This window comes from Plecotus auritus (genome assembly GCF_963455305.1).
Source record: "Plecotus auritus genome assembly, chromosome: 8".
NCBI lineage: Eukaryota > Metazoa > Chordata > Mammalia > Chiroptera > Vespertilionidae > Plecotus > Plecotus auritus.
This window is the reverse complement of record NC_137782.1, coordinates 167579682-167604762: the sequence shown is the minus strand read 5'-3', so window position 1 is coordinate 167604762 and position 25081 is coordinate 167579682. Positions and strand designations below refer to the sequence as shown.

The window sequence follows — 25081 nt, the reverse complement described above, 5'->3', positions numbered from 1 at the left end:
AGCAAGAGAACTGAGGCAATAGTGAGAACTCACATTTTTAAGAGTACTTTATCATATAGGCACTGTGCTAAACACATAAATATTGTATCATTTAACCCTGACAACAGTCCTATGAGATGGATACTATTATCTCTATCCCAACAAAACATGTGAGGAAAAGCTTGATTGAAAGACACTGCCTAAGACACACACTGGTAAATTAGAATGTGGTAGAATCAGAATTTGAAACCAGGTGTCTGAATGAGCTCACATTCTTTGAGGGAGGTTAGTTGAATTATACAAGGGGACCTCCTTGTAGATTTTTTTTTTTTGCATTTTCCTGTGCATCATAATTTCAAACGTTTTTAAAACCCCAATAACACATTTTTTATTGCAATTTGCATAAGTAGAATGAAAGAGAAAAAGTGGGAATTTGACCACATAGGCCTACATGCCTCAAAACATACAGCTGAAGTCAACCCATAAAACAGATGCATAAACAGAACATCTCTCCCATCTTTCTCCAGAATTATGTCAGAGGACGTAATCATTTGCTATATCCCGACATGATGATAATCTCACTGCCTGCAACAAAACCACCTTCTTTTTCTGTAGTTTTTTTCATTTGTGAAGTACATTCTCATCCTTCTCATCTTCATCATCCTCATACAGCAGGAGCTTCTCCAAATAGGCAGTACAATCAATGGAATAAGAAATTGAAAGTTAAAAATTATATATTGTCTGTGGTTATAGAGCTTTAAAATGGCCCAATCAATTCAACCATCTTCTGACTCCTACTGTAGGAATTCGCAGTCACATACTCCTCTGAAATGTATGCAATACTGCAGAATCTGAGAAATCGCGTAATATTGTAGAGTGGGGATGGGTATGATGCGTTTCACATCAAGATTCTATGAAACGGTCTCTTGTTCCTGCTTAATAAGTAGTTGTGGGACTAGTAATTTCACAGCTTTTACATTTTGTCTAACTTTGCCAGTTCAATGACAACATACTAACCTCCAGTAAAATTCTTCTCCAACTTGTGCAACCGGGTCAGAAGAACAAGCTTATATGATGAATATAAAATTCATTACCACTGCTGAGGAAATATCACAACTAAAGCACATACTACACTCACAACGAATTTACTGAATTATCTTTACCTGAAAAAGGGGAAAACATTTTTTTCCCCATAACTTCTTTGCTTCTTCTAAGCCTGTGGATCAAGGAATAACGTGTCCCAATCTGCATCTTGTCTTTTTTTTTTTTTTTTAAAGATTTTAAAATTGATTTTTTTTTTTTTGAGAGAGAGAGAGATAGAGAGAGAGAGAAAGAAACATTGATATGAGAACAAAACATGGATTGGCTGCCTCCTTCATAACCCTGCCCCTAGGGCGGATCAACCCACAACCCAGCATGTGCCCTGACCGGGAATCAAACCATCAACCTTTCAGTGCACAGGAGGGAGTCCTGCGCAACCCACTGAGCCACATCGGCCATGGCTGCATCCTGTCTTTCGTAGAAAAATAAAAACCCAGAGTGAGAGTTTACAGTGAAGGTGTGAAGGATAAATGAAAAGCAGTGTGAGCGCTAAACGCCTGCTGCAGAAAGTATCAACAGAGCTGGGAAGTGTGTGCGGGGGGGCTCATTCTTTGGATGCTTATTAAACCCCAATAACACATTTATTTATTGCAATTAATAAATTAGATGCTAGAATTAATAAATTCTAGATGCTAGATGAATTATCTGTTGATAAAACCTTATCCAGTGGGTACGAATGTACCCCCAATTCACAGATGAGAAAAACGGAGGCACAGACTACTGCAGTAGAACACCAAGATGCACCACAGGAGTAGAGGCAGCAGAAAGCCCAATGTGTTCCCAATATGCTGCGCTCTGAATTCCAGGGAGCAAGCTCCGTTTTGACTTTGGCGCCATAGAGAGAGTTATTAAAGCAACTACTGCTGAACCGCACACAGGTGGTGAGGGAGTGTCAAGTTCAGAGACTGGCCCGGTGCTCCATTTCCAAAGGGACCTAGTGAAACAACGGTAGGAGCGATGAGGGGGAGGAGACGGATCCTCCCCAGAACCCTGAGTTCCAACCAGCCGCTCCAGGACTCCGCGGATGGGCAAGTGCGGAAAGGGAGCCCCGCGGAGCAAGAGGGCCGGCACAGGGCTCGTCAGAGGCTTCATGGGGAAAGAACTCAGCTCTCAGTCACGTCTTCCCGGGCAGGTGCCCAGCTCCCTGTCCCCTGCTCCCCAGAGGGGCCGCAAGAAGACCCCCCACATGCATGTAAGTGCTGGGTCAGGACGTAATACAGATGGTAGTGGCCGCGCTCAGAGGAGCGACGGCTGGGCCAGCAGCCAGAGGGGGTGCCGGCTAACGTGGCTCCGGACCTCGGGCGGTCGCAGCGCTGGCGGCAGGGCCTCTGCGAAGAGCCAGAGAAGGAAGGGCACGCCCGGCCGGCCTTCCCCTAGCAAAGTCACCCCAGCGCGCAGGCTCAACCTCACCTGTGCGCCTGCAAGGCAGCGGGCTCCGCCGTGACGGTCCGGAAAGGCGTCACAGGCGGAAGTCCTGGCCCTCTGACGTCACAGCCCCGCGGCGCACGCAGCTCCCGGGGGCGGAGCCTTCGGGTCGCGCGCGCCGGGCTGGGTGGGGGGGTGGGGGGTGGGGGTTGTATGGTGGGGAGACTGCCGGGAGGGTGCCGCTGTGTTGGAACTTACTCTTCCCTTTTCTTTTCTTTTCTTTTCTTTTCTTTTCTTTTCTTTTCTTTTCTTTTCTTTTCTTTTCTTTTCTTTTCTTTTCTTTTCTTTTCTTTTCTTTTCTTTTCTTTTTCTTTTCTCCCCTTCCCTTCCCTTCCCTTCCCTTCCCTTCCCTTCCTTCCTTCCTTCCTTCCTTCCTTCCTTCCTTCCTTTCTTTCTTTCCTTCCTTCCTTCTTTTCTTTCTTTCTTTTTTTTCCTTTCTTTCTTCTTTTTTAAATGGTTTTTCTTTTCAAGATTACTCTTGCCTTTCATTTGAATAGCACCCCCCTCTTCTTTCAGTCATCCATAATATACTTCCGGCTTCCCTTCCCGTTTCCCCCATTTCTCCCTCGGTGTTTCCTCTGCCCATTGTTCTTTTCCTCCTTTCCTGGTGGCCTCTCTTTCCTTCCCCACCTGCACAGGGAAGTTGACTTTATTAGCGTGACTATAGCCAGCCTATGACACCCAGACTCCATGAAGACAAAGGTCTTATTTGTCTTGTGAACTGTTGCATCCTCAGCATCTGGCACATAGCAAGTGATCGGTATATATCGGTCAGAAAGTGCAGCAGTGAATATGACGTAGTTTTGGGCGGGGGGGTGGGGGGTGGAGGGGGGCCGGGGCAAGTGGGCAGGTAGATCAGCCAATCATCAAAGACTCTCACCTACAGGTAGAAGAAAGCCTTGTTCCCTTTGCATTCAGCATCGCAGTGATATGAACCACCATCCAACCAGCTGTTGGAAGTAGACTGGTCCTTTTCTTCATCACCTCTCTCCCTTTTCAGTTTTACTTTTTAAATATAATACACAACACCATGGATTTAGAAAAAAGCCACCCACTATGTTAAGAACTTTTCATGAATCAACTCAGTTTTAGTCCTCACAGCAACCCCTGGAGGTCAGAATTAATATGTGATCACAGAGTCTGGAAACATAGACAAATACACAAAATAAATGAGTGATTACGTTTTATCAGATGTTTGAGGTGTTGTCCCTCCTTACTAATGCACAGTTCAGCGTGTGCAAAAATCCCAGTGAACGTGGTTCACAAATGCAGCATCTCTTCCAATCCTTTGCATATGCATCTGTGATGCGTCGTCTCAAGTGACTTATGCCTCTGATTCCATTACATAAGCTTCTGCTAGAAAATTTAACCAAGGGGGTTCAATGTTAGGGAGTCCAGCCTAGCTGGAGGATCTAGCTTATAGTCTTTCTCAGTTGCAGCCAAGCTGGTTGGTCAGGGCTGTAGACATCACAAAGTTCCACTGAGACTGAAGAATCTACTGCTAAGCTTAATCATATAATTGTTGCCCAGACATTGTTTCTCAGACATTTTGGCTATTGGCTAGAGGCTGACCTATTTCAGGGGCATCTGGGGACTCATGAAAGCACTCCGTGGCTGACTCTGCATTTCATTGACCTAGCAATGTCCACAGAAAGATGCAATGTGGGTTTTCTGATTATTTAACTTCATGGCTGGGTGGCAAAGAATAATGTAAGGAAAGAAAGCTTCAAAATATAAGTTGAGCCTGGCCATCATGGCTCAGTGGTTGAGCATCAACCTATGCACCAGAAGGTCATGGTTTGATTCCCAGTCAGGGCACATGCCCGGATAGTAGGCTTGATCCTATGGGGCATGGAAGAGGCAGCTGATCAATGATTCTCTGTCATCATTGATGTTTCTATCTCTCTCTACCTCTCCTTTCCTCTCTGAAATCAATAAAAATATATTTTACACACACACACACACACACACACACACACACACACACACACACTAGAGGCCTGGTGCATGAAATTCGTGCACTCAGGGGGGTCCCTCAGCCTGGCCTGCACCCTCTCGTAGTCCGAGAGCCCTTGGGGGATGTCCGTCAGTTGGACATCATTAGTGCTACCACGGAGGTGGGAGTGGCTTCCCAGCTGTGAGCCCAGTTCAGGGCTTCTGGCTCCTGTGGGAGCACACTGACCCTGCATTGAGCATCTGCCCCCTGGTGGTCAGTGTGTGTCATAGTGACTGGTCGTTCTGCTGTTTGGTCAATTTGCATACTAGCTTTTATTATATAGGATATGTTGAAACTTATGTAGAATAGGCTAATTATGGAACTCTAAGGAATGTAAATGACCAGAGGAGAAAGTTGTGTCAAATAATAGTAACAGGTAATCTTTATCAAACACTTACTGTGTGCCAAGTTTTGTGCTAAATGTTTTACATAGGCCCAGAAGGGGAAGAGAAGCTTGAGGACAGAATTCAGGGTGATAGTCTCAGGTACATGGTCCCCCTTTTGCCCAATCCACAGAGACTCATGTCTGAGTCCTAGGGAAAAAAGGATTACAGCAGGAAGCAGAGAGAAATCACTTTTCCCATTCAATCTGAGTGATTTTGGGATGCCAAGGCAGTGCTCCTTAGGAACCACTGTGACAGAGTATAGGACCAAGGAAATCTGCTTCTTGCTGATCAGAGAAACCTCATGCAGAGTGCCATAGATGTGTCATGATTTCAGGGGACTGTCCACCCCATGCGGCACACATAGGGAGGAAGTTGCAGTGGAGGAAGTGTCAGAGCCTCTCCCATTTCATGGGCAGCACCACTGTAGAGGAAGAGGGGGGAAAGGTTGCATTTCTGATATGGCCTGGATAACTCTGAAGGGGCCTCTTGAAAATAGTTCCTAGAAACAACCACAATTGTTGGGGACCATTTAATGGAGGTAAGAGAGTAGTTGGGGTCACTTTGCAGGAGAGATGGAAAGGACCACAATAGCCATGACAGTGAGACAGAGAAACGGGTAATGCTTAGATCTTTATGATAGGAAAGAATATTTCTGGTGGATGTTATGAGAGTGTTAGAAGGATCTGCACTTATTAATAAAATGTGTTCCTATCTTCCTTACTATTCCATTATACAGGAAGTTCAAATTATTGTTTTAGACACCCTTTGAACTAGGATATATAGATTGAAGATTATGTAAAAAGGAACAAGAGGGAAAAAAGAAAAAGAACAAAGAAATAAGAAAAAGGAATACTTTTTAAAAAAAGACTTTCAAGGTCATTCACCATATATTATGTAATTACAATTCCAAATGTTTTGTTTTAATCTATCAATATGATCTATTAGGCCCCCTCAATAAAAGAAGCTTTTCGTGGCAGGGCAGGGTACAGATAAGAAAAATATGGGAGATGTCATTTAACTATCTGTATAAATTAAAGACATGCAATGGGAACAAGAAATAAATCCTTGTTGCTGTAAACTGTTGAGATTTTTGGGTTGTTTGTTATTGCAACATGAGCTAGCAAAATCAATACTGCATGTATTGAATAAATACATATGTATATATCCTATTTTCCTATATCTATATTTATATGCTATATTATATATGCATATTATAAAACTATATTATATACATATATATAAAATATATTACATATGCATGTTATATATAAAATATCCTATATAATAAAAGAGTAATATGCAAATCGACCGAAGGACGGAACAACTGGTTGCTATGATGCGCACTGACCACCAGGGGGTAGAGACTCAATGCAGGAGCTGCCCCCTGTGGTCAGTGTGCTCCCACAGGGGGAGCGCCACTCAGCCATAAGCTGGGCTGATGGCTAGCGAGTGCAGGGGTGGTGGCGGGAACCTCTCCCACCTTTGTGGCAACGCTAAGGATGTCTGACTGATGGCTTAGGTCTGCTCTTCAGGGGGAGCAAACCTAAGCCATCAGTTGGACATCCCCCGAGGGCTCCCAGACTGCTAAAGGGTGCAGGCTGGGCTGAGGGACCCCCCCGCCCCAAGTGCATGAATGTTGTGCACCAGGCCTCTAGTATAATATATCATGTATACCTAAGTATGATAAAGTTACATCTTTTGAATAAATAATATATAAGTACATATTTTGGAACTCAAGATATAATGTATGCTAATTAAATTATTACAAAATTTATAATTGTGCGTTTGCTTTGCTTTATGACCCATTTGTGGTGATAGCCAAGATTTGTTTGATGCCAACTCTTTGGTCCAAAACATTTCTCCATTACAACTTTATTTCTTTGAGAAAATCCCAGTGCTCTATACTCATCAGCTTTGGGACATGTTTCTAGAAATTTATTTGGATGTTTGCAGTTTTTTAATTCTGGGATTTTGTTATTTCTTAAACCAGTGGAAATGACTTGTAATTAGTGACATAATATATCTTTATAAATGTTGTCTCTTACAGAAGAAAAAATACAGTTTCCTGTAACCATCAGACATACAAACTGTATGAGATATGAATATAGTTTTAAAAATTATTTTAAATAGGGAAAAGAAAATATTCTAATTTTTTCTTTAAAGCGTCATCAAGAAGTCAGGAGGTTATTCAGACTCCAAAACATGCATCTTATTTTACACCATAGATTAAGATTTGTGCCTTGGATTTAGCAAGTGCTCATATATTTTGCAATTATTTTAATATTATGTCTTATGGAACACTATTTATTGATAGATATAAACAAAAACATAAGATGCCGACAGTAGCAAAAAATAGTATTTTTTTTAAATTTAACACCCTCTGCCTCCCATTGTCATTATTTTATGTGGCAAAGCTGGCATAAGCGAAAGTTTGGTTAATTGTCTAATTTTGTTCTTATAAACCCCAATTCTCTGTATGTTAGAACAAATCTGAGTTTTAGTATGCTAATCTCTGAGTAATCAAATATGCCTAGGGAAAAAATAATCTGCAGGGAAACTCCATCTATGCACCATATGATTTGCATTATTAGTATTTTCCATGTAATAATTCTACACATTGTTATCATTAGCAACACTATTTCAATCACGAATATCACCAAGTTCAGAAGAAATCATTTCTGAATTGACTCTATTAGACCATGATCAAGAGGAAAAAATACAAGACCGAGTTTTCCTTTAGTGTTGTATCTGACATTTTTAAATAGACTCATTTTCTGTGGTTTCATGTAACCTATTACATTTGTCACTGGATGGCAAGGAGGCCTGTCTCTCATTAGCACTTCCGCTAGTACTTGAGAAAAATATCCTGGAAGAAAAAAAGATTCAATTTTCCTCCCCAGATTTGGAAGCATTTGATTTTTTTTTTTTTTTGGAGAATTTCAGTGAATATCATCTCTAATTTTAGTTGAATACCCCTCACCATATGATGTTACAAGATATAACTAACATACTATCCGCCTAGAAATATGTTTCTCTTTGATCCTAAAAATGGCTTTTGATTAAAAAATTGGCTCTCCATTATGTTAAGAGTGAGATAGCATATAAGTGGTGCTGGAGGAGACTGATCTATAAAAGACAGAACAAAAGAATAGGTCAGAATTAAATCTGTTACTTTTTTTAATCCACCTCTTAATATTTTCCCTCTTTTATGTGTATCTGAGCCCCAAATTTCCACAAATTTGGAATGTGTTTATACTGGGTTAGGGGTGTATGTGTGTGTGTGTGTGTGTGTGTGTGTGTGTGTGTGTGTGTGTTGTCTTTGCAGGGAGTTTTGGAAAGTGTTTTTAGCCCAGTTATCTGCCTTTCCTTCCTACTTCTCCCATCACCAGAGATGCTCTATTGGGATGAGCCAGTTAGGATGAGACAGTATTTCCCTGCACCACTTACGGATGAACATTTCCTAGTGTAAGTGCTTTCAGGTGTGAAAATCAGATGTCACTCCAATGCTTAAGATTGTTCATTGGCTCCCTCTTAAAACCCACACTCCTCTATCCAGCATACAAGGTCTTCATAATTGTGCCCTAATCTTCCATTTTGCCCTTATACTCCCTCTCTAGGACTCTGAACTACCTAGAGATCCTCTACAAGCTATATTCTGATCCCTCTGTCTTCACACATCCCATTTGTGGGGCCTGGGAGGCTAATTGATTCCTTTTGTTCCGTTTCTTTATATCAAATGTTAAACCTTTTCAGTGAAGCCTTTCTTGCCTGCCCCAGAGATTGATGCTGTGAGGCTGCCCTCACAGCTGTGGACTATGCACCTCTGAACATCTTTTACCTGAGAAATCGGGGGTTATTTATTGTGTCTAACCTGCCCTTATTTGAGATACTCTTACATGCAGCAATTCCAATCTTGACTAATACATCTGCAATATAGCAATGAACAAAATGCATAATATTAGTCTCTCTCTCTCTCTCTCTCTCTCTCTCTCTCTCTCTCTCTCTCTCTCTCTCCATATCTATCTCTCCCACTGTATTATTTCCCAATAGGCCACATTACTTGTGTCCTAATCCTATATAATAAAAGCCTAATATGAAAATTGTACCCTCAGGCTCAATTGCTCACTATGATGTGCACTGACCTCCAGGGGGCAGCATGGAACATGGTGGGCGGCAGTGGAGGTGCTGCCAGCACTGATGGGCCCCGATGAGAGCAGGACCGTGGCAGGGTGGTGGAGCAGGCGAGCGGGTGGCATCAGGCCAAGGTGGGGTGCCAGGTGGGGCTGCGGGGCTGTGAGGCTGGGGGCGTGAGCTGGGGCCCGATCTCCACAGGCCATCCCGAGGGACCCCACCTGTGCATGAATTTGTGCACTGGGCCTCTAGTCTAATATAAGTATCATACTGAGTCCTGCCAGGGCATGGCTCTTGAATTGATGGTGGAGGTGAGGGTAAGAGTGTGCTCTTCCCAAAAGGTTATTCTTGGTGTCTCTCATAATAGATACGAGGCAAACATAGGACAGAACAACTGTAAGAGGGAGGCCTGTCTCACCTTCAATGAGCCTGAACCGAGGAGGCTATGCTTCCATAAGGACACTTCCAGGTAAGGCGTGTTCAAGGTTTCCTTTGTACCCCTGGCTGCATATAGGCAGGAGCTAAACTGAGTGGGGCATAGTAGATCACAAAGTAAGAATAAGCAATCATAGCGTATACGTCCATTTATTCCTCTCTCTGTGTATTTTAAGTGTTTAGCTGCACCCAAGCATTATTCCGGCGAGAGGAGGCAAAAACCTGTGTCTACCTTGGGCCTGTGGGTATGTAGAGTCCTTCTGAAGTCAGCGTGATGGTAACTACGAGAATCAACCATGGACCACAGAGTAAGGGAGAATTCAGGAGGAAAGAGTGAGTGAAGGGGCCAGCTACCCCTTGCACCAAGATTGCCTGCTTCCAAGGCAGGATTCTCCAATAAGGAATATTGAATTTTCTACAATTATGAACATGTGTAATGTTAGTTTTAGAAAGGTACAGGGAGGGCATTTAGTCCAACCCTCTCAGTTTACAGACAGAGAACTGAGATCCACAGAGGTTGCGTGAACTCACCTATGTCAGTGGCAGAGCCAATTCAATGTTCTTTCCACCATGCAAGATCCATACCAGGTTATGGAACAAATAAATTTTCAACGAAATAAAATACGTTTTAAAAAATCATGTGTTTGTGCATTTTTGTGGAGTATAAATCCTCAGTTTTTAAAATCAAATTTCAAGGGCATCATGAGCAATGGCATGAGTAGTAAAATGTTTGGAGGATGGCAGTTTTCGTGACAACTTCACCTGTTTTTCCAAGTTCCTATGAATGAGATTCCACTAAGTAAGTATCTCTCACCCACTAACCCTAACTACCCACTGGTTTTCTCCTGAAGGAAAGTAGCTTTTATTCTCACTGAAAACATCTTCTTTTTGACATGTCACCTGACTTGTACTTAAGGCTTTGATGACAAATACCTTTACTACATACAGTGAGTGTTCAATCCAGAAGCATATGAATTTTTTCATATCTGATCCCCGCTGTCTAGAGAGGAAAGTATGTGTTTATCACCAGTGATTGCATTGAAGGGACCAGTACTTTTCAGGCAGTTCTGATATACAGTGTATTTGTTCTTCATAGCGTATACTCAGTTCAAAGTGACCATTTGAACTTGGAAACTCTCCCATTCCCTGTTTCTTTGAAGAGATAAATAAGATTGACAAACCTTAATGCAGACTTATCAAGAAAAATAAAAGAGAGGCCCCAAATAAATAAAATCAGAAATAAAAGAGGAGAAGTAACAACTGACTCCACAGAAATACAAAGGATTGTAAGAAAATATTATAAACAATTATATGCCAACCAATTGGACAATCTAGACAAAATGGATAAATTCCTAGAAACATATAATCTTCCAAAACTGAATCAGGAAGAATAAAAAATCTGAATAGACACATTACAACTATTGAAATTGAAGTAGTAATTAAAAAAAATTCCCAGCAAACAAAAGTCCTAGACCGGATAGCTTCATAGGTGAAAATACTCAAGGAAGAACTGACACCAATTCCTCTCAAACTTTTCCAAAAAATTCAAAAGGAGAGAAGACTCACAAGACCATTTTACAAGGCCAGGATTATCCTAATTCCAAAACCAGATAAAGACACTATGAAGAAAGAAAATTATAGGCCAATATCCTTGATTAACACAGCTGCTAAAATCCTCAACAAAATATTAGCAAACTGGATCCAGTACTACATTAAAAAGATCATACACCATGATCAAGTGGGATTTATTCTAGGAATGCAAGGTTGGTACAATATATGCAAATCAATAAACATGATACACCACATAAACAAAATAAAGGGTAAAAAAACACATTATCATATCAATAGATGCGAAAAAAGCTTTTGATAAAATCCAGCACTAATTTATGGTAAAAACTCTCAGCAAAGAGGGAGTAAAGGGAAGATACTCAATGAAATAAAAGCCACGTATAACAAAATCACAGCCATATTCAATGGACATAGAATGTTTTCCTTGAGACAGGGATGTCCACTTTCACCACTTTTATTTAACACTAGTAGCCCTGTGCACAAATCCGTGTACCAGTAGCTCTCTGCCGCCCTTCTGTAGCTCTCTGCCTGCTGCCCCGCCCTCCTGTAGCTCCCCCGTCCCCCCCCCCCCCCCATAACTTGCTGCCCTGCCCCCTCCTGTAGGTTTTCGCTGCCCGCTTGTAGTTTGCTGCCCCACCCTCCTGTAGATCGTGATCTGGTCATTACGAGGTTGGTCATTACGCCCCAAGGCATAGTGGATAATTAGCATATTCCTTTGTTATTATATAGGAGGATAGTACTGGAAATTCTAGCCACAGCAATCAGACAAGAAGAAGAAATAAAAGGCATCCAAATTGGAAAGGAAGAAGTAAAACTGTCACTATTTGGCATGATACTGGAAACAGCCCAAGTGCCCATCAGTAGATGAATGGATAAAAAAAACCCTGTGGTACATTTACACAATGGAATACTACTCAGCCATAAAAAAGAAGGAAACCTTACCTTTTCTAACATCATAGATGGACCTGGAAAGTATTGTGCTAAGTGAAAAAGGCCAGTCAGAGAAAGACAAATGCCATATTATTTTACTTAATATGTGGAATCTAATGAACAAAATAAACAGACAAAATAGAAGCAGTATCATAGATACAGAAAACAGATGGACAGAAGTCAGAGGGGAGGGGACTGGAGGACTAGGTGGACAAAATGAAGGGATTAAACAGGAAAGAAACACACAAACTCAGACACAGACAATGGTATGGTGATTACAGGGGGAAAAGGGGCTGGGGAAGGTAGAAGAGGGTAAAGGGGGATAAATGGTGACAGAAAGAAACGACTTTGGATGGTGAACACACAATATAATATACAGGTGATGTGTTATAGAATTGTACACTTAAAACCTATATTATTTTAGTAATCAATGTCACCTCAATAAATTCTATGAATAATAAAAAACAAATATTTGTTTGATAGAGAAGTGAAATCCAAATGATTTTATTAATAAGTTAGAGGTAATTAAATTGTCCCCATCAATGTACAATGTATTCACTAGATCATTAACTTTTAAAAGGTATCTATACTGCTTGTGCTTTGATATATAATTAACAAGACATAGTAGCCTATATTCACCTTATATTTATTGTATACATGGCTGTTTTATAGCCAAAAAAGTGCCAGATTTCACAGAGTAGCATTTCCATTTATTAGCAATGTTATAGAAGAAAACAAAACTCAGATTTTCAGAAAACCCTCTTTCTAGTCTCAATATATATTCCTGGACCCCATCTAGTGCAATCATTATTCCTGGCACTTAGAGATTTTGAATCAACTCCACAGATGTTGCTCTGAGCAGTTCTACACACAAGTGCAAAAGATTTTTACACAGGCTCCATCCAAGAAAAGCTTAATTTCCTATCAGCTTATTTTGAGTCTCCTCACCTCCAAACTTCACTGTATGTTCTCTTATGTTCTGGATTAGCTAAAAGGTTTTAGATGAGCTGTTGGTTAAGAGAGAAAGCTGCTAGGATTTCTAGCAGACCAGACATAATCTCCTTTGCCAAAGACTCATTTTGAAAACCATCGTAATTTTTAATGATGAAGTGTGGAACTCTGAAAAGAACCTTTGCTTTAAAAAAAAAAAAAAAAAAAAGGAAAAAATTTCCCACAACATCCTCCAAAAATTCACAACCGATAAAGTATGCTTCTCCTTAATTTACTCCTCATTCACTTCCTAGTTCCCAGAGGCTGCGTGGTCTCTGCTGCTGGCATTCTGCGGTATTTGCTACATGGGCATAGGTGGACTGAAATAGTAATCCAGTGGTAATTGACAGGACACTGATGGTCTGATTCTATAGAGCTTCAATCAATGTTCATATGGAATAACAGCCAGGAAGGTCTTTTGTTCCCAGATGAGAAAGCTGTCTTCGTAGCTGGCTCTAAGTCCTGCAGGAAGCACATGTATTAGTGAGATTATTATGAAGTTAATTCTAAGAATGTGAACTATTTGAGAGCCAAAGCTATGGATAATATCAAAGGAAACTAAGTACATCGAAACGATATGATGTTTGATGTGAAATATCTATGGAAAATTTGAAGCATCCTTTCCTCGCTCTGGCTCATGGTGGGTTTTCAATTGCTTTCACAGACATGGTTCCTGTCTGAGGCTCACAGTAGTCTCGTGGGGCAAGTGGCTCAGAATGTGTACCCTTTGAGGGGAGAGGAAGGATTAACTGACCTCTGTGGTTTCCAACATTATTGGCAGGGTTCAGACTGAAAGACAGATCTCTGGACTCTTCACCTGGTGCTCTTTCCTGTGACAACATCAGGAGAAGATAAAACTTAATGCACAGGAGGAAAGAAAAAGGGAAATAAGTATAATTTCATAGGTTGTTACAAATGAAAGTTTTATATTAAAAATATTTTCAAATATATTTTCAAATGTAATACATTTAGTGAACATTGGAAAAGACTTCCTGGGGAGAAAATGTCTTGATTTTTATAAAAAACTAGAGGCCCGGTGCACGAAATTCATGCATGCAGGTGGGGGTGGGGGTGGGGGTGGGGAAGGTGAGGTCCTCAACCCTACCTGCACCCTCTTGCAATCCGGGACCTTTCAGGAATGTCCGACTGCCAGTTTAGGCCCAATCCCACTGACATCCCTCTCGCAATCTGGGACCACTGGCTCCTAACTGCTCACCTGCCTGCCTAATCACCCTTAACTGCTCTGCCTGCCTGCCTGATCGCCCCTAACCACTCACCTGTCTGCCTGATTTCACCCTTAAAACTCAAACTTCTTTTTTTTAATTTTTAATATTTATATTTCTTCTTTATTTTTTATTTTAAAATTCAAACTTCTTGAGAACATGAGGCATTTAACATTATTCCATATTCCTTACAGAGAGCTAAGCATGGTAAACACAGCAAATACTTCATACTTATGGGCTTCTATACAAACACTTTCCAACCAGGAATGTTTTAATAGGCAGTCTCCAAAAACTTGAACTGTAAAACCTAAAGGTAGAGTGCTCAGATTTCAGGCATCAGGTGCTGTTAGCAGGATTTCTATCCCAATTAAACTCTAATTCTGAGCTCTCAACAGTCTGGACAAACTGCCCTTCACTATCGCCAAAGTCTCTTATTCGTCACCATCCCATTGTCCTCCACTTCAAACCAAGGTAACAAATGAAACCTTTAATTCTGATCTTCCTCACTGCAAGGGAACAGCAAACCTCAATCGAAATAATTTCCCGCCAGAAGTCACGTCCAAATACTGCCAGACTGAGGACCATAGGGCTGACTACGCACATGCGCAATAACAGGCTCCCGGTCTAGCGGTAGGCGCCCAGGCGCCCTCCGCAATCCCACAATCCTCTGGCCGCATACTTCCGGTGTTTCTAGCTCCTCCTCAAGTGGTGTTTCCTTCAGTGATGTTGCAATGTCCAAGGCCTGTAGTTGGAGAGGATTTTTCTGTTCTTTGACCTTGACAGCTGTTTAGTATTTGGAATCAGTGAAGTTTCGGGAGCACTGCTGCTGCCATGAACATGTCAGTCCCAAGCGAACTCACGAAACAACTGCCCATTCAGTCCACGGCTGGCGCCATCCTGGTTCGCAATGAGAAAGGTACTGTGCTGAGCTGGTTTCCAATCGGATCTTCCTCTTCCTTCCCCAGCACACTCCAAACCTACCCTGGGCCGACCACCCCAACCCCGCAGACCCTTATGACCTTCTCCCCTATTTCTTTGACTTTCCCCCATCAAACTTGCACCCTATTGAGTTGCCTAGGGGCACCCCTAACCACTCCCTGGGGGGCGGGGCCAGCCTGGGCAAGGGGCCCTGGTGTTCTGGTCTCTGGTCATTCCTGTCCTTATGGCGTTATGGTCTCTGGCTTTTTATATATGTAGATAGATAATCAGATGTTAGGTGAAAATGAGCTTTGTGGACTAATAAAGCCCTAGGGGGAGGAAATTGTAACATTGACTCTACTGGTTAGGTGAGTCTATTTTCATCTCTTACTAGAGAGACTCGTGGCATATAGTATTCCCATAGGCAGTAGAAGCTCCCACCCTTTCAGACTTGGCTGGGAGTTTGCCTAGTGGCTTGGTGGCCGTGCTCTGGGTCACCAATGTGGGTTTGTGCTTACCAGGAAGCCTGAGAAACCTCCTTCTGGGGCTGTAGTTGTAGGCAGACCAGGGAGAGGAGATGCTGAAAATAAGACAAGGCAAGGATTTGGGAGGCAAACACTTGGCTCTCATCATTGTTTGAAAATCTCCTGATGCAGATCCGAACCTAATACCCTTGTCCACTGTGGCACAGAAATCCCTTTCCAAGGTCCAGAATAGAGTCTGCATTTTTATCCTTGGAGATAAAATGAACAGGTAGAAGGAGTTTCCCAGGGCAGCAAATGGGAAACATTTTTATGTGGCTGTGCTTCTGTCTGTTTCCAGACATGCTAGGGCTTGTGCCTCTTGAACTGTAGAATAAAATCCCCATTTTTATTTCCTGGCTCTTAAGAAATTACTCGAGAAATTCAGTCTCTAGTTCATCTGGTTACATATGGTCAAAATGCTTAAAGAACATGTGTGAAAGGCAGTTAAATACAACAGCAATTAAATCAGCACTTTAAGAAATGGTTTTGGATAGTTAAATCTCTTGAATCTTGATGAAGTGATTAAACCATATTCCAAGATACAATTTAGGGACTGTATGAGACCATAAGAGTCTTTTGCCAAACCCACTTGAATTTCATAGCATGATGGCCTGTGTTAACAGAGTTGTTAAAATGCAAGTTACTAAGAGCAAAGCCTGGGAGAGGAGCTATGCCAAGTTGAGGCACTCTTCCTTTGGGTCCCTCAGAGTTAAGAGAGCTTTGCATTTCCCCTGTCTGTTGGGCTGGAGCATGAGCCAGGGCCAGTGTTGACACATAAAGCAAACTCTTTTGGAACACAGAAGGGACTTTAGGAAGTTAAGTGTAAATGTAATAATGATGGAAAGGAATCTCATTTATGATAAATCAACACTTGTGAGTACAAATTAGACCAAATCATTGAGCTACTTTCTTGAACAGCATTATTTTTATTCGCTCTGTAGTAGGGTTGGAAGAGAACATCCCCTCTCCCAAGCTCCCGATTTGTAAGTCCAATGCCAATTAGTCATCTCTGCCTGCATGTCTCCAAAACATCTCAAATACATGTCCATGATCTTCCTGCAAATGCCCAGTTTTCTTTTCCTGATCCTGGCAAATGTCATCACCAGCCATTACACTCCAAATCCTGGAACCATCGACTTCAATGAGTGTTTGTTGACTACCTCCCTTGGACCTTTGCACTGGGAGAATATTTTGATATGCATTGTATAATCTTTGACTTTTCCTTCTTCACGCCAGCCCTTTACTCCTACTTTGCCATATCTAACCTGACTTCAATTTGATCACCTTGATTGCCACACAGTATTTCTTTCCTCTTCCTCCTCCTCATCCTCTCAGCAGCTGGTATCCTAATTATTAAGTTTTTAAAACCTCTCCATCCATAATAAAGTCCACGCCCAACTTGCCATCCCAAATCCTACAGGTTCTGGCTCTGACCCAATTACTTCGCTTTCCCTACTTCTATGCCCCACCCCAAAAACTCAATCTCCACCAAAACTAACTGAGCCTTTCTCTACTATGGTGTCCCGCTCAAGATGTTCCATTTCCTTGGGGAGCCTTTCTCTTGTTCTAAACTTTCTGAATGCTACCCAGCCTCGAAGGTCCAGTTCCACCTCCTATCTTTCCAGTCTTCAGTCAGGGGTGGGCAAACTTTTTGACTCGAGGGCCACAATGGGTTCTTAAACTGGACCGGAGGGCCGGAACAAAAGCATGGAGTGTTTGTGTGAACTAATATAAATTCTAAGTAAAGGAGCGGAGGGGAGTGCAAGAGAACCGGATAGAACAGCCGGATCCGGCCCGCGGGCCGTAGTTTGCTCACGGCTGCCTTAGATTGTAATCATCTGCCTCTCCTTTACTTCTAGCATGCTTGCTTTGTATTGTGATGGTCACAGCCAGCTCAGAAAAACTCAGTGTGATGTGCCAGAGGGGGCAGGCTCTATGCAGAGTCTGTCTGGTTCCACGACTCATTTAAAATAGGGCAATACATCATTGATCATAATCCCTATGATCTTGGATTATCATGCCCTGAATCTGTGGGTGGAGAGTATCCCAAACCAATGCATCTCCAGAGCTTTGCTGCTTGATTTAGCTAAAAAGGAAAAAGTTATTTGGAACACATAAACGTCTTGTGAAAACAAAACAAAGCAAAACCTTGGGCTAAGTACATCGAGGGAGCTCAAAGGGAAAGGTCATGGAGCAGCTAACTAGGCTGAGGAGGTTTAGCTGGAGAGGGTAATAAAATGAGATGACTAGAGCAGTGATAACATCAAGGCAGGTCCCGAAACCATTGGCACATTATTTGTTGGGCTGCATTAGGTAATCGTCCTACTTTGCCACAGCTGGTATGAAATAAAGTAACTTGGCCAAGATTTCTATGCAAAAACATGGAGGCAATCGTGGTCACAGGTGGTGGTAGAACTTTATCTGAACTCAGATGATGTCTAATCCAGGGTAAAGTTCAGCAGGGTGAAAAAGCAAAGAAAGTAGAGCAGAACTGGGACCCAAACAACATCAACATTTTCCTAGTAAAGCAATGCTGTGTGTTAAGTAATACTGACATTTGAAGTCATTTGTATGATGAGAGATAAAAGCATTCACTAAACTAGTGGTGCCACTGAAATAGGCACATGTTTCTCTCCTGAAGATATTATTGTTTATTTATGAGGACACCTCTGTGAAGGTGTTCCTACTCCCACCACCACCCTGCCCAGGTAGTCCCTCCCTCCTCTGAACCGCATGCATCAGTTACAGCATTTCTCAGACCACATTTACGTCTTAAGTGTTTTTTGTTTGTTTCCCCTCTAGATGGAGGGCTCGATAGGGATTCTCAGGCCATTCCTTAAGTGTTTTTTGCATTTTTGCCTGACAGTGAAATTCGCAGTTTTGTTTTGTCTTTTAATAGTTACTGTTCCTTAGGAAGGCCAGAGAGCAGAGTGAGAACCAGGAGGAAGAATGGGAGCCCTTTCAGCTGGAGTCCGCCCAGGCCAGAAAGGAATGAGAGGAGAAAATGTAGAGTCAGACAAGGGAAAGCTTGTCGGTCCTTCCATGAAGAGGGGAGTCCATGGCTTCCCCCTGTGAATCCTGGTGACGTACCCATTCAGGTGATTGCTCCCTCCCCCAGGCCTAGGTAATCTACTTTCTGCCTCTATGAATTTGCCTCTTCTTGGTATTTCATTTAAGCATAGGCATACAGTACTTTTTCTTTTGTGTCTGGCTAATGTCACTTAGCATAATGTTTTCAAGGTCCATGCACATTGTAGCATGGATCAGAACTCCATTCCTTTTTATGGCTGAACAATATTTTGTTCTGTGTGTATACCACATTTTGTTTACCTCTTTGTCCATCTATCGATGGACACTTGGGCTCTTTTCACCTATTGAGAATAATGCTACCATGAACATTGGCATTCAATATGTGTGAGTCCCTGTTTTCAATTCTGTGGGGGCATATACATATGAGTGGAATTGTTGGATCAAATATTCTAGGTTTAATTTTCTGAGGTACTAACAAACTGCCTTCCAGAGGGGCTCTGCACTATTCTATATTCCCACCATCAGTGCACAAGGGTTTCAATTTCTCTACATCCTCACCAATCCCTGCTATCTTCTTTTTCATTATTTTTTAATTATAGCAATCTCATTGTGATTTTGATTTGCATTTCTCCAATGACTAGTGACATTGAGTATCTTTGGCCATTTGTATATAGGCCATTTGTATATTTTCTTTGGAGACATATCTATTCAAGTCCTGTGCCCATTCTTAATTTGGGTTCGTCTTTTTGTTGTTGCGTTGTAGGAGCTTTTTATATATTCTAGACATTCAGCTCTTATCAGCTATATGATTTGCAAATATTTTCTTCCATCCTGTGGGTTGTCTTTTTACTCTATTGACAGTGTTCTTTGATGCACAAAAGTGTTGTCCACTTTATCTATTTTTTCTCTCTTGTTGCCTGTGTGAGTGTTGGTTTAGATTTTTGGAGAGATTATTTGTTGATGTTAGGTAAGCAGGATGGGCTTTGCTGAACATTTAGAACTTTGATCATGAATAGACCAGACTAGAAATAAACTTGTTTATGGAGCTGTTTATGGACCCACAGCACAGACGTTCACTCTGGATGACAGAAGTCTGGAGAATCCAGATGTCACCATTGTCTCATCAAGGGATGCTCTTTGGGACCATTATTCTTTCAATGAGTCCCAAATGGCCTCAGTTTATCTAAGTGGCTGACTCAATTAGGGGGAAAATTATCTGCAGCTTGTTTTAAATCTCAATTTTAGCTGACTTGTCCTCAATATCCAAATGCCTATAAGAGGCATAGCATCACCAGTTTTACAGTTGATTTTTCTTCCTAGAAATAACCTTGGGTTTTTTCCCCACCCCCATTTCTGAAGGGGACAATAAGCTTGGGCAATAACGTGTATGTATATGTTCATGTCTGTGCATGTGTGTATGTGTGTGTGTGCATTCATTTAAAGCATTGGGCTCTGTGGATGTAGGTGAATTCCCCAAGTACCTGAGAAACACAGAAAGCCATCTTTGCCTTTTCTGGACTTCACATATAATTTCTTGCTGTGTTTAGGAAGCAAAGTCACAAAGTGCATCCAAGAACCTATGGCAAAATTTTTGGGGCAAAATCTCCTTAGTAGGGTCCATGACAGATACCCTTTCTTTCATAGTTTGTGGAAACTGCCGGCATAGTGACTTAATCAGTACAACAGTTTAAAGACAAACTTCACACGAGCCATATGATTTCACTACATTCATCTTCCCATGCAAGCGATATCAACGTGGAAGGAGTGTTCTGAAAGAGCAGAATTGGAAAATATTTAAATAAGCCATTAGTCCTGCCAACTCAACACCAGGGCATCTTGACCGCACATTTGGAACTACAAGAAACAAGTCATAAACCTCTGAACTCTGGGAATGATTACATCTGGCACGAGAAGAGGCAGGGTGGGGCCCATCAAGTCAGCCACAGCTGATTCTGGGGTGCTTTTCCAGCCTCGCTGGGAGGGGGATAAGTGGGGCGAAGGAGCCTGGACAGCTATTTATCAACTGAAGGAGAAGGGCAAGGGCCACAAAAAAGGGTAAGAAGAAAACGAGAAAGAATGGGTTCAGAACCAAAATGCTGCCAAGGGCAGCTCTGTGCTGATGAAGGAGAGTAAAAGAGGAATAGGGCTGCCCCCCCCACCCCGCCCTCGCAGAGCCAGCCCGCTAAAAATAAACGTGGCTGTGAATAGTGGGAGTGGGAGAATCCAGAAATTTTATAAATTGGTACTTCTCCAACTTGAATGTGTTTCAGAATAACCTGAGGATCTTGTTAGGATGCAGATTCTGATGAAGGTGGCCTGTGGTGGGGCTGAGTTTCTATGTTTCTAACAAATTCCCCTTTGAGTAGCAAGGCTATGTAAGTTAAAGATCAGGTAGAAAAAGAATGAAGAGGGAAATGAAGAAGGGATGGAAGGCTATAACCCCAATACTATTCCTGTGGCTCATGCCATGGAACCACTCCCAGAGAATGTCCTTTGGATTCTTTTGCAATAGTATCTCCTTAATAGGGTCCATGTCGGAATTGTCTCTTGTGAGAATGGTAGCCATTTACTTCTCTTGAATCTGTGTGACAAAAGGTGACACAGAGTGTTGGAGTGATCCATTCTCCCCATTTAGTGGAGGGAGACACTGTGACTTTAGGGTAGCAAACCCCTCACAACAGAGACATCAGTGTTCCATGGAAAGGGCTGGGACAGAATAAACTACATGAAATCTAATTGTCTAAGTGAGCAGAAACTCAGCCCCACCCCTGACCACCTTCATCAGCATTTACATCCTAAGACATTCCTCGCAATACCTATTACATTTTTGGGGGGTGAATCCGAAAAGAGTTAGAGGAATGCATATCCCTCCAAAGAAGCACATGTGTGCTGCTCAGGAGAGCCAGCACGGGCTTGCCTGCCCCAACACTCCCCAGAGAAGAGAGTGCAGCATCTATCTGCCGTCTCTTTCCTCCCTCTCCCTCTTTCCACCCCAAGGCTGCAGGAGCTATAAGAGGGCAGCTGTGAGAGTTCCTGAAAGCCAAACTCTACCCTCTTTCCATGTCTCTCTTTGATCATATACACTTCTAAAACATGCTTTAACACATTTCTTTTACTGTGAATTTGCATGTTCATAACTTTTGCCAATTTAAAAAATTGTGTTTATATTTTCTTATTGATTTGTAAGAGCTCTTTATATATATATATACAATTAGGCCTTTCTTGTATGTGTGTGGTTAAAGTTTTGGACATATGGCCTTCAAAGATGCAGATTCTACTTCTGCTCTTTGGGCATCAGTTCTGTGGGTCACTGGAGTCCCACAAATATTAATAATGCATAACAAGCACCCCAAACTAAGTGGTGTATTGAGAACAAGTAGAGGTTAAATGGGTATCACCAACAGGTGGCTAAAGTCTCATGAATATTTAGTGCCTTATGAAAATTTGATGTATCATCTGCTTCATGAATATTGAGTGCCTACTTGGTTCTTCCATCCATTCCAATCTGTTTAAGCATCTGTATGTTCTCCTTTTTTTGCCTAATGTTTCTCACATGATACCTATTTCTAAACTAGCTTTATCTTTCTCATTTATTTGTTTCTCTATTTTTTTTATTGTAGAGCTGAATTTTTTAAAAAATTGCAACCATGCATTACCTTCCCCAAAGCAGTTTGCAGAAGATTTGGGATGTGATATAAGAGGCACATTATACAATTAAAAGCCGTCTTTCTTTCTTGAACTGAACTTTGTCTCTCCATCTTGACTTGGTCTCTTGTGTTGGGCACCAGATAGCCTGGCTAGGGAGATCAGCAGCATTCCTCCAGCCAGGGCCCGGTAAAGCCCAGATGTTAATTGCCAGGAGAATTTGTATGTTCTGACAGCAAGATGGGGGCTCCTTGGAGGCCATCCTGAGGCCATTCTGGCGCAGCCTCAGTGGAAAGTATGATTGTTCAGAAATTAGCACGGTTGTGAATGGCACCAGATTCTCACTGGCACCAGGTGGTGGAAGGGTGCATGGTGGCACCCCTACTCAGTTATGTGTTAATTCTGTATAAAGAGAAAACTGTGATTGAGATAAAGATTGGAAACATAAACAAATCCCATCTCCTAACATTTGTGACATCCCATATAATTAATGGGCACAAGTGAAAACTTAAATCGCCCTCATAAAATGAAAGTAGTTATTGGAATAAACGTTATTCCTCCCACTTAATAGGAATCATTAGGCTTTTATTTTACATGGAAAGGGGGGATCAAAGGCACTAAAGACCCATTATTTAATGACAAAGCAATGTTTTATTGGGTTTTCATGAGTTAAAATAGATCACGGTCTTTTCAAAGTTCAGAAACAAAAGTGAATAAATTTAGGAAGAGGATGTAGCATGGAAGGGAAGAAAATGAAAATACCAGAAGTTCTATACTTAAAATAATAGTTCTTTGCCACTCCTCCCACTGTTGTGCTTGATAGAAACGCAGAGATGAATAGTTTTCATTAGCTAAGCATATTCTAATGTTCTATTGGCTAAATGGAAATCTTATTATAGTCCCTAGTGGAATAATTTAAGCTAGTATTCTTTATGTGGCTGTGCATATAAAAATCTAACTTCAGACTTTTAAGCAAGATCCAAATCAAACAAAATTAGTTAATTTCATCTTTCAGTAAGACATTGTTCAACTAACACACAGGTGTACTCTTTGGAAAGAAGCCAGACAGAAAAATACTTGAAACAGACTACAGAGAAATTACTAGAATTTACTAAAGACCATAGGCTACAGTTTTAATTACTTAAAGAGCAATTTATTCAAATAGCCAGGAGGGTTTAATCTCAGCTGAAAATGTTTGGGTAGGTTCCATGTTAGTTTCACTTTATTCTAGAATCTAATTTTTGTATTTTTTTTTCCTTCCCAAAGTACCATATTGCTTTTTGGGTGATGCCAATAAATACAAAGTTCTTATTAGTTGAAATATGGGCAAACAAGAAATACTCACTCACTGTCTAGATACTCTTGATCTACTTAGGATAAATGATACCCATGCCTCTTTGTTCTGCAAAGAGAGCCGAAAATCTCCAAAGATTAGATTTTCTTGCAGAGCTTCCAATAATAATACTTGATTACACAAGCAATTGATGTAGTAATAATTTCAGATAATAATAATGCTTAGCACTTAAACATTTGTCATCTTCAAAGTGTTTTAACCAGTTTAACCCTCTTAAAACCCCAGTGAAGTAAGGATGTCAGCAAGCAGTCCATTATTCTTACTGCTCATAGTCTTGAACTCAAAGCACCAAAGTGTTTGCTTCCTCCTGTATCACTTGGATCCAGCCGGGTGGATGAATTGTGAAAAACATTTGTTTCACCGTTTCATTTTATCTCACATAATCCAGGAAGTTGGCAGAGCGCCGCTCTGTTCGTATTCTTACATTTATTTTTTTACATGACAAACATTAGTTTAATTATCTTAATGTCACAAAAATATCTGGTGGGTACCTTCTGCAACACACCCGGGACACAGCTGCAAGGCCTCTGTCTTCTAATTCTAATTCTAATTCTAATTCTAATTCTAATTCTAATTCTAATTCTAAGTCTAAGTCTAAGTCTAAGTCTAAGTCTAATTCTAATTCTAGGAAACTGTATTTGGTCATCCTCAGTTGTTATGGTAAGTCCCTGTGCCTGAAAGACAGTTGAGAAATAAGAGAAACTTGGAAACCCTAACCAGTTTGCCTCAGTGGATAGAGTGTCTGCCTGCAGTCTGAAGGGTCCTCGGTTTGATTCTGGCCAAGGGCACATGCCCAGGATGCAGGCTTGATCCCCAGTTGGGGGCAGGCAGGAGGCAGCAAATCAATGATTTCTCTCTCATCCCTTCCTCTCTGAAATCACTAAAAATATTTTTTTTTTAAAAAAGAGGAACTTTGAAAGCATTTGTTTATTTTCAAATATGTTTTTATTGATTTTTTTTTTTTAGAGAGAGAGGAAGGGAGAGGGATAGAGAGATAGAAATGAATAAAGAGAGAAACATCACTGATTGGCTGCCTCCTGCACTCCCCCCACAGGAGATTGAGCCTGCAACCCAGGCATGTGCCCTGACCAGGAATCGAACTGATGGCCTTTTGATTCCTGGGTCAATGCTCAATGGTTGAGCTATAAGACTGGGCTGAAAGCATTTAAACCTTACCTATATGGAAGAGTTTGGAGTTTTAAACAAAATTAATCAGTTTTAAGAGGAAAGTACTTAAACATTTTTGACAAGATTGAGTTATTACTTGACTTTTACATCAATTTGAGAAAAGACTAATAGAATGCAATCATTGCTCCTAAAACCTGCTCCTCTTGATGCTGAGTTTAAAGCTCTTCTTGAGGCTTGGTTAGAGAATCCCAAGGAATAGTTACTATATTAGCCACGATAAAATAGAATTTATGGTGATAGCAAATTAATTGCAGGAC

The 25081-nt window shown here is 41.4% G+C and overlaps 1 protein-coding gene across 2 annotated transcripts in view; it reads right to left on the bottom strand.

The window, feature by feature from the left end:
* The window catches only part of LDAH (lipid droplet associated hydrolase), an 84141-nt gene extending 81563 nt beyond the window's left edge, over nucleotides 1-2578 (bottom strand). Inside the window, exon 1 of one of the 2 annotated variants that reach the window (XM_080683011.1) lies at nucleotides 2491-2578. The gene's annotated coding sequence lies outside the window, so the exon portion shown is untranslated. The remainder of the gene's footprint in view (nucleotides 1-2490) is intronic. The other variant, XM_080683012.1, reaches the window with a different exon arrangement.
* Nucleotides 2579-25081: the final 22503 nt, after the last annotated feature.